Here is a 10314-nt window from a genome sequence, read left to right on the forward strand (position 1 = left end):
ACCAGGCTGCTTAGTGGGCAAGAGCATGCTACTCTGGATTTGAGGGTTGTGAGTTTAAATCCTACATTGGTGTAGAGATTATTAAAATAGATAAATTTTTAAAAAATTTACAAAACACCAACTTCATTTCTGTCCAGGTCATCACAGAACTGAATAGAGTGAGCCCAAAACAAGAGAACTCTATAATCACCTGAGCACAAACAAAATCAAGAATGTTGTGCAAACCATCATTATTTTTCAGCTATGTTTGGAAAATGATTATTCTGTTTATTAATCATTGAGTCACATACTTGTTAAGTTATTAAGGGGTAAATGTAAACAATATTTTTTTCTCTTTTTAAAGCATATTCAGAGGGCCATCTGGCTGGCTAAGTCTGTAGAGCTGGGGAATCTTGATCTCAGGGTCATGAGTTCAAGGCCCACCTTGGGTGTAGAGATGGCTTAAATGAGTAAATAAGTTTTTTTAAAAAGCCCATTCATAGATTTAGATTAAAAAACGTTTTTGATTAGGTTGTATTAGGAAAAGTATCCTAAAAATGAAATATATTGAAAAAAATTTGAAATTATTTAATAGAATTCCTATCAAAATCATAAACTTATGTACTATGACTCTTTAATCACAAAAATATGACAAGAATAGAACACTCGGGTCATGTCACAAACTTTTGTTTGCCATCTATTTGTCAGGCACTAGGGTAGGTATAAGGAATACAAAAATAAATGAAGCATGGGCATTTGTCCTCAGGGTAGTCATAGACTGAAAAGGGAGACAAATAGACAAGCACTTTTAAAATGAATAAAAATGTTCTTACAGTAGAGCAGTGGAAGCCATGGAAAGGACAACCCAGTCTAGAGGAACCAGAATGTTTCATAGTTATGGTACTAGTTGATTGAAATCCTGAAAGATGAAGAGTTTTTCTGGAGGAAGGAAAGAAAGGCTTTCTACATAGAAAGGAAGGAAGGAAGGAAGGAAGGAAGGAAGGAAGGAAGGAAGGAAGGAAGGAAAGAAAGAAAGAAAGAAAGAAAGAAAGAAAGAAAGAAAGAAAGAAAGAAAGAAAGAAAGAAAGAAAGAAAGAAAAAGAAAAGCCTGTATAGAGGTACAAAGGCTTGAAAAAATCTGGTGGATTTAAGGGATAGCTAGAAGTTTGGTGTGATTAAATGTTAGGAGGAGAGTAATACAGCAGGGAAGGAGATGAGAAAAGTGAGTCAGCTGAGGTTATGATATCCTAATGATGAAAAGCTTTTTGTGCTCATCTAAGGAGGGCATATAAGTTTGTTTATGAGAAAACTAAGGCTGAGAATGACTAACTGAATATGTATTTTTAAAATATTAAACAATGGCTATATTGTATGTAACATAATCTGCATATGTTTAATGTATATGAGCCAGATTAACATCAAGAAAACTCTAGGAACGCCTGGTTGGCTCAGTGGTTGAGCGTCTGCCTTTGGCTCAGGTTGTGATCCCAGGGTCCTGGAATGGAGTCCCACATTGGGCTCCCTGTGTGGAGCCTGCTTCTCCCTTTGCCTGTATCTCTCCCTCTCTCTGTGTGTCTCTCATGAATAAATAAATAATATTAAAAAAAAAGAAAACTCCATATTCATTTCTATATTTAGTCTTGAATTGGCAAAGGAACTTTCCATCTTTTTCTGATCCCAAATAACTTTTAACTTGAAATGAATTATTCTAGGAAAGAAAATCTCCTTAATACCTTTGCAGAAGAGACCCTATAGTAATTATAAAATGGATCAAATCATCTGGATTCAAATGGAATAAATATCTCTTTATTAAAGGCACCAAGACTGGGGGCTGGTTTAAGTTTTGATTGCATTAGAAGCACACTCTTCTTATATTTTTATTTGGGGTGCCTTTTGGGTGGGGTGGGTTATGATATTCCAGACAGCAGTTTGAACACATCTTGAGCCATTAAATCTCTATTACAAACAGTAGGAGGAAAGAGGGTGTGGAAGCGTAAATGGGTTCACCTCCCAGCTGAATTAGCTTTATAGAAGTTCCAAACAATGTAATGCTAATATATTTATCTTCTTGGTCAGAATTTAGTGAGATGGGTAGTCCTACCAAGGTGTGTTTTGGCTGGGTACAATGAAGCTTTGAGAGATTAGGAAGTAGATATTAAAGGAAGGAGATAAAGGAAGGAGAAATTATGGTTGTTTTGAGAAGTAAGGAAAAGTTTCATGAAGATGGGTGTACTTGAGATAGGTCTTGAAAGCTGTATAAAGTTTTGATATGCTGGGGGGATGATATATAGAGAACAAAGAAACTAACTCAAATTGAGACAGGTAGTAACTTCCATAAGAGATTATTAGTATCATCTGTGTAAAAGAACTTTGTGGTATTCCTTAGGGAATATATCCTTGTAAAATGAGAGTATTGAACAAAGCCATTCTCATTCCAACCTCATGACTATTACATTGTCATATGGAGGTAAGATCTACACGATGATCAATTGAAATTTTCCATTGAATTGATGCTAAATATACTCTATTCACTGATACAAAACAATAATATCTGGGGATGATAGGTTTCATGTGGTGGTGATATTTCTTTGAGCCCATCTAAGGTCAATACCTCTGCTTCCACATGAGATCCCAACCTTTATTTTTTTGTGATCATGTATTTATTTTCCAGATTTATTAAGATGTGATGTAATTAGTGTATGAGAAATTGGCCATAAAGTGTACAATTTCATCAGTTTTTTTTTAATTTCATCAGTTTTGATGTGTGTGTATGCATCCACAAAACCATTATTACCATCAAGATAATGAAGATATCCCCAAGTTTCCTTGGCCTCCACCATCCCCAAACACGCTGTTGCTGTCACCGTAGATAAGATTGCATTTGCAGAAATTTTATACAAATGGAATCCTACGTTCTTCTTCTTTTTTAAGACTTTATTTATTTGAGCAAAAGAGCAGAAGCGGGAGAGGGGCAGAGAGAGAAGCAGACTCCCTACTGAGCAAGGAACCCGATGGAGGCTCAATCATAGGACTTTGGGATCATGACCTGAGTCAAAGGCAGATGCTTAACTAACTGAGCCACCCATTATTCTTTTGTGTCAGACTTCTTTCAGTTAGCATAATAATTTTGAAATGCATCCATGTTGTGTATGTATATTAATAATTCATTCCTTTTATTCTTAAGTAACATTTAATCATATGACTATAATGCAATTTATTTGTCCACTTACCTATTGACTATTTGAATTGTTCTCAGTTTTTGGCTATCAATATTTCTGTTCAAGTCTTTATGTGGACATACATTTTCATTTCTCTTGATAAATGCCTAGGAGTGGATGGATGGATGATATGATAGGTTTTATTTAACTTTTTAAGAAACTGCCAATCATCCTTTGCTTCCACCATTCCACTAAAACTTTTTATCAAGATCACCAATCACCTTGTTGTTGCTAAGTTCAATGGTCAGTTTCATTCTTTATCTTAGGTTCAGTATTGGATACAGTTGGTCTCTCACTCCTTCTGGAAACTGGCCTTTGACAGCTTTGGCCAGTTTGGTAACTGGCCTTTGACAGCTTTGACTCTGCTTCTTCCCTAGCTCCTCATTATGTATGTTCTTATAGTGGTGGTCAGAGGGACCCTTAAATTGATCTGGTTGCTCCTCCAACTTCTTTCCTCACTCAGATAGATAGATAGATAGATAGATAGATAGATAGATAGATAGATAGATTTATTTATTTATTATTTATTTCATGAGAGACACACAGAGAGAGAGAGAGGCAGAGACACAGGCAGAGGGAGAAGCAGGCTCCATGCAGGAAGCCCAACGTGGGACTCGATCCCAGGACTCTAGGATCATGCCCTCAGCTTTAAAGCTAATGTCCTCCAGTGGCAGAGGAGGCCATACATAATCTGATCCCAAGCTTCTTTCTCCTCTCCCATCACACCCCCCTTTGTCCAGTCAGCCCCAAGCAAAATAGCCTCCTACCTTCAATGTATCAACCCTCAAGTCCTTCACACTTGCTGTTTCCTTTTTTTTTTTTTTTTAAGTATTTATTTTAAGAGAGAGAGAGAGCAAGCTTGTACAGGAGTGTGAATGTGGTGGGGAGGAGCAAAGGGCCAGGGAGAGAGAATCTCAAGCAGATTCACTATTGAATATGGAGCCCAACACAGAGCTTGAGGACCCTGAGATCATGACCTGAGCCAGACTCAAGAAATGAAGAGTCAGATGCTCAACTGACTGAACCACCCAAGTGCCCCCCCTTTTAAGATTTATTTATTTTTAGAGTTGTTTTCTTTTTAAAATTCTCACAGAAATACATTTGCATTAATTCATTCATTTATGATTTCAAGTTTTTAAAAGACTTTCTGAAATTATTTTTTTAAAAGATTTTATTTATTCATGAGAGACAGAGAGAGAAAGGCAGAGACACAGGCAGAGGGAAAAGCAGGCTCTCTGTGGGGAGCCTGATGTGGGACTCAATCCCGGGGATCACACCCTGAACTAAAAGAGATGCTCAACCACTGAGCCACCCAGGCATCCCTGATTTCAAGTTTTTATTTAAATTCTAGTTAGGTAACATGTTGTATAATCTTGGTTTCAGATAGAGAATTTAGTGATTCATCACATATAACACCCAGTGTTCATCACAACAGGTGCCTACTCTGACATAAGAACCACAAGTCTTGCTCCCTCACTTGCCTTAGGTCTCCACTCAAGAGACATCTTGTTATCAAGGTGACAAGATGACTTCCCTGACTTCCTATCCTGCCTCCCATTGCTTACCCCCTTCTACTCTATTTTTCTCCATAGCTCTTATAAGGCTCTGGCCTAGTATGTATTTACTAGCTTAATTTTTTGTTGTCTGTCTCTCTGCCACTAGAGGATGAATTTAATGAGGACTTTGTTTTGTTTACTGCTCAATCCTCCACAATTAGACTAATGTATGACACATAGTAGGTAATCAGTTAATATTTGTTGGATGAACAGATACACAATCTATAGTGCCTTCTACCCCTTCAGTTATGTGATTTGATTTATTAAAGTAAAAACTTAAAATATACATCCACCAGCAAAATTTACTTCAAGATCAGTAACTAACATGTGAATTCTAATTATTTTCTCTCTTGTTAGAAGCCAATAATATCAATCATGTTCAGAAAAGCCAGGTGTGTGTGAGTCCTTTTCTAATTAAAATATCTTGATTTGGGATCCCTGGGTGGCGCAGTGGTTTGGCGCCTGCCTTTGGCCCAGGGCGCGATCCTGGAGACCCGGGATCGAATCCCACATCAGGCTCCCGGTGCATGGAGCCTGCTTCTCCCTCTGTCTGTGTCTCTGCCTATCTCTCTCTCTCTGTGTGTGTGACTATCATAAATAAATAAAAATAAAAAAAAATAATAATAAAATATCTTGATTTTAGAAACTATTGGATTAGCCACTGGAGGGAGCTCATGCTTTTTTTTAAAGCAAGAAAATGCTATCATTTGATAAAATGACCACAGACAAACTCAACAGCAAAGTTCTTTTTAGGGTTAATATAAGTTTTCATTGTTCCTTATTTCCACCACCACCCCTCCTTCAATGGATGGTGAGAACTGTTGGGTCTGCCCCTGGACAAATATATCAACCCCAGGTCCAGCAGGGACTAGTTCCTCTATCTTTCTGCTTTTTTTCTTTGAAATAACAACAGCCAAGTTCTTATGTCAAAATCTTCCTCAAGAACCATCTGATGGTTTTTTAGTTTTTATGTGTTTATACTTAAAACTTCAAAGGTTGATAACATTTTAGTTGGTTTTGAAAGATATTGGTGATTTTGTGATAGTGGGGAAATAGCTCCTTTGAAGATAAATCACTGCACATTATCAATATTTAATCTCATAAAGGATAAAGAAACAGAGACTGGTTCTTATTTTGCAAGATTTCTTGGGTGTGCCAGATGAAACCAATGCAGTTCATTGCCTTAATCTGTAAGATCTGCTGTTACTGCTGGATTAATTTAGACAATGTAAAGACTATTAATGTTCCTGATTTTCATTGTCATAGGAACCCATTAGGAAAATGCCCATCTAGGGCCCAAGGTGTTCTAATACCACTATATATAATTTTCCATCACATGAGAAATATAATAGGCTGTGGCTAGTTTTTTTGGATTTGTTTTAGTAAGGTATAAAAAGATTTTGGGGTCCCTTTTAGAAGACAGGTTACAAATTAAATTTAAATAAATTCAAAAAAGATCATTATGAAGAGAATCGGTGTCTTTAGGATGTCTATTTCTCCTCTCTGGGGAAAAAAAGACTAGTGTTAACAGGGGAGAAAACATGTAATATGTGTAAATTCTCTATTTCTTTGCTGATAAATTATCCTTGCTTTTTTTTTCTTTCTATAAAAATTCAGAAAAAACAAATCTCTCTCTAGCCCAAATAATATGAAGGTTGTGTTGAGATATCCTCGAGGATCCACAACCTCAAGGATCTTATGTATTTCAGGAACTAAATAAGAATGATGAGAACACTTCTCCTTTCCTTTTTTTTTTTTAATTTATTTATGATAGTCACAGAGAGAGAGAGAGAGAGAGGCAGAGACACAGGCAGAGGGAGAAGCAAGCTCCATGCACCGGGAGCCCGATGTGGGATTCGATCCCGGGTCTCCAGGATCGCGCCCTGGGCCAAAGGCAGGCACCAAACCGCTGCGCCACTCAGGGATCCCTACTTCTCCTTTCCTATTTAGGAAGGCCACTGAAAGATGAACCTTCCATTGGACCTGTGAGCTGGAGCTGGGAGATAGGAGGTTCCTTGCTTCCTTTCCTGCCTGAAATATGGGTTCCACTTGTCTTTCCAACTCCCAGAGGCTGCTCTAAGGACATAGTCTTGAGATAATGGTGTGATGTTGAGAACACCTGCACAGTATATGTGACTGAACTCAATTTTGGTTTGGTGGGCAGGTGTGAGATCCATTCATCTTGTTGCCACCCAAGACAAGCCTAGTGTCTAAGTTCCCTTTGCTTATTAAAACTGCCACCTACTGGGCGCCTGGGTGGCTCAGCTGGTTGCACATCTGCCTTTGGCTCAGGTTGTGATCCCGGGGTCCTGGAATAGAGTCTGGAGTCTGGCTCTCTGCTCAGTGGGAAGTCTGCTTCTTTTTCTGCCACTCCCCCCACCCAGGGCTCACTCTCTCGCTCTGCTTTTTCTCTCTCTCCAACAAATAAAATCTTTAAAACAAACAAACAAAAACTGCTACCTACCAACCTGGTGTGACCTACCTCTTTCTTGGGTCTCTCTCTTTACCCTGATCTTTACCCTGATCTCTGGGTAAAGGATGCAGGTTTCAGATGACACCAAGGATGCTGCAGGAAGAATTGTGAATGTTCTTCTCAGTTATAAAAGGAATAACATTCCTTCTATTGTCTGCCCTGAACCTGAGAGACCCACATAGGGTAACTGGACAATTGGAGACTCTTACTTTCAGGCAGAGGAATGGAGCAATGTAGGAACTACCTGGATATTATTTAGCAGTTCATTTGATAGGAAATGGAGAAATAATACTGTTTTGGCAGCTTCTAATTTCTACCTCAGTAGAAAATTAGCTATCAAAATAACATAAGACCAGAGAAGTAGTCTTCTACTCAGAGAGGCCATGAGACTTGTCGAAACTACTTGGCCAATGTGTGGCAGACCAGTAATATCTTCATTTCCAGAATCTTGGTTGTAGTTCCATCTGTAAGGTTTCTCCCAGTGTTTGGGGCTGTAGGAGGGAATAATAAGGTAATAGCAGCTAACATTTAGTGATCAAAATAAACAGTATGGAACCTGTGTCATTTGGGTTCTCTGGGAAGCAGGCACTGAGACAGAATTGGATGTGCCAGAGTTTTATAGAAGGTAACCCTTACAAAAATAAAAAGAGCAGCAGCAGAATTGGGGCAGACACTGCCTCAGACTGTGATGCAGATCTGACTAAGTCTTAGTCAACCTAGTGGGGAGCTCTGATTAAAAACTACCCAGAGGGTGAGTCCTGCACTTGGCAGACATGGCCAGGCCCTAGTATTCTTTTCATACTCTGATTGGCTGGAAGACCATGTAAGACCATGGCCTGAAATCTGGTGTGAGCCAAGCTGTGACAGCTAGAGGCTCTGCAGCTAACTGCCTTCTTTGTAGCTGAACAGTGAACTCTGTTGCATGGTGATCCCCACAGCACACTTCCATGGCTGCCATATAACCCAAGTGGCCCCAAAGTGCCTTCTGTATTTACCTTCAGTATCCAAGTAGGGTGATGTAAGGCTCTATTCCACCAATGAGAAATCCAATATTTTCATTGTTTCCCAATATTTCCAGAGTCCTAGGAAGCCTCACATTTAAAACCAAATGTTACACAGCAAATTTTTTTTCTTTTTTTCTTTTTTAGATTTTATTCATCCATTCATGAGAGACACACAGAGGCAGAGACACAGGCAGAGGGAGAAGCAGGCTTCCTGCAGGGAGCCTGATGTGGTACTCAATCCCGGGATTCTTGGGATCACAACCTGAGCCGAAGGCAGATGCTCAACCATTGAGTCACCCAGATGTCCCACACAGCAGTGTTTTAAAGCTGGTCATCCCACCACAGGAAACTTCCCACTGTTCTTCTTTACCTTTTACTCCAGCCTTCTGTCCCCTTCCCATCTCCCTCTACTGCCTCTCTTTTTGCTGTTCCAAGATCCCCAACAGCCTTCCTAACTGCCAGGGATAATTCCTGTTTCCTTATTATTCAGATAAATTTAGCTCACTTTTGCTTTAGTTTCCATTCGATAAAAACTCCTATGCCAATCAGGCCCTAATCAAAGGCTCCAAACTAGAGGCCTCTGTCTGCCCTGAGGTAAATTCTGCTGTTGATAATGTTATAGAAGTGATTTGATCACACTTTTAAGTAACAAAACTTTTTTCCTGTTATATGGTTTATTTTGACATTTCTCCTCTCATAATTACAGATTTTGGTGTTCAGTTCCTCCTTCTGGAGGAAGTTCAGGTTGTCTGATGGTTAAGAAAGGCTGTGGTAGGTGGCTGGGCCTAATCGGTTCTGTGCTCCACACAGAAGGTAGAGGCCAAGGCCTCATTCCCTCCAGATGGGGGCACCAGCAACTCTCCCCTCCTCTTTTTTTAAAGTGAAACAAATTCTCTATGAAAACAGTCAACTTGAAACAGTATAATAAAATAGTATATTTAAAGTATGAAATTTCTTCAATCATAAAGCAAGCTTTTAAAGAAAGCAAATAGTTATGATGATTTGACATCTTTTCCTCTAATCTTTTATCAGTTTGGCCCAGTTCATAATGTTATTCACAAACTTAGAGTTGATGGCTTCTTTGTGATTTACTTACTTCCTTAAAATGTTGGCTCAAAAATCCTTGTGGGAACTGTAAAATAACTTGGCATCAAAATGCTTCAAGTGATCTCTTTGCCCAGTGACTACCAACAAGGTAACTAACTCTTTATCAGCAAGGAAGGTTGCTTTTCTTCCCTATCACTTAATTTCATCTTCTCTCTATATAGACCAAAAAAAATTTTTTTTAAAGTATCTGTAATTGCAGTCTCTCCCTGTATCTTCCTTTCTATGAAGAAAGCAGCTTTCTGTTTTCCCAGGAAAGATAAAGAAATCTCAGATAGCTTTTTCAATGAACTGAACTAGAGATCACTGGCATTTAAATTCAAAAGTAAGGTTTACAGACTAAATATTTTACTGATTTATTTACCACTTGCTCTAATATAAAAACTTTGTTCAGATACAAACTGCTTTCTGGTATAGCAAAATAATTTAAATTTTAAATCAGGGAACAGTTCTTTTTTTTATATGTATATTTTTTATTGAAGTGCAATTTGCCAACATATAGTATAACACCCAGTGCTCATCCCATCAAGTGCCCCCCTCAGTGCCCGTCACCCAGTCACCCCATTCCCCTGCCTGCCTCCCATTCCACTACCCCTTGTTCATTTCCCAGAGTTAGGAGTCTCTTATGGTTTATCTCCCTCTCTAATTTTTCCCACTCAGTTCCCCTCCTTTCCCATATAATCCCTTTCACTATTTTTTATATTCCTTGTATGAGTGAAAGCATATAATGTTTGTCCTTCTCCGATTGACTTATTTCACTCCGCATAATACCCTCCAGTTCCATCCAAGTCGAAGCAAATGGTGGGTATTGGTCCTTTCTGATGGCTGAGTAATATTCCATTGTATATATAGACCACATCTTTATCCATTCATCTGTCGAAGGACACTGAGGCTCCTTCCATAGTTTGGCTATTGTGGATGTTGCTGCTATAAACATTGGGGTGCAGGTGTCTCAGTGAAGCAACTGATCTGTTTACACA

Source organism: Vulpes lagopus, chromosome 6 (genome assembly GCF_018345385.1).
Source record: "Vulpes lagopus strain Blue_001 chromosome 6, ASM1834538v1, whole genome shotgun sequence".
NCBI lineage: Eukaryota > Metazoa > Chordata > Mammalia > Carnivora > Canidae > Vulpes > Vulpes lagopus.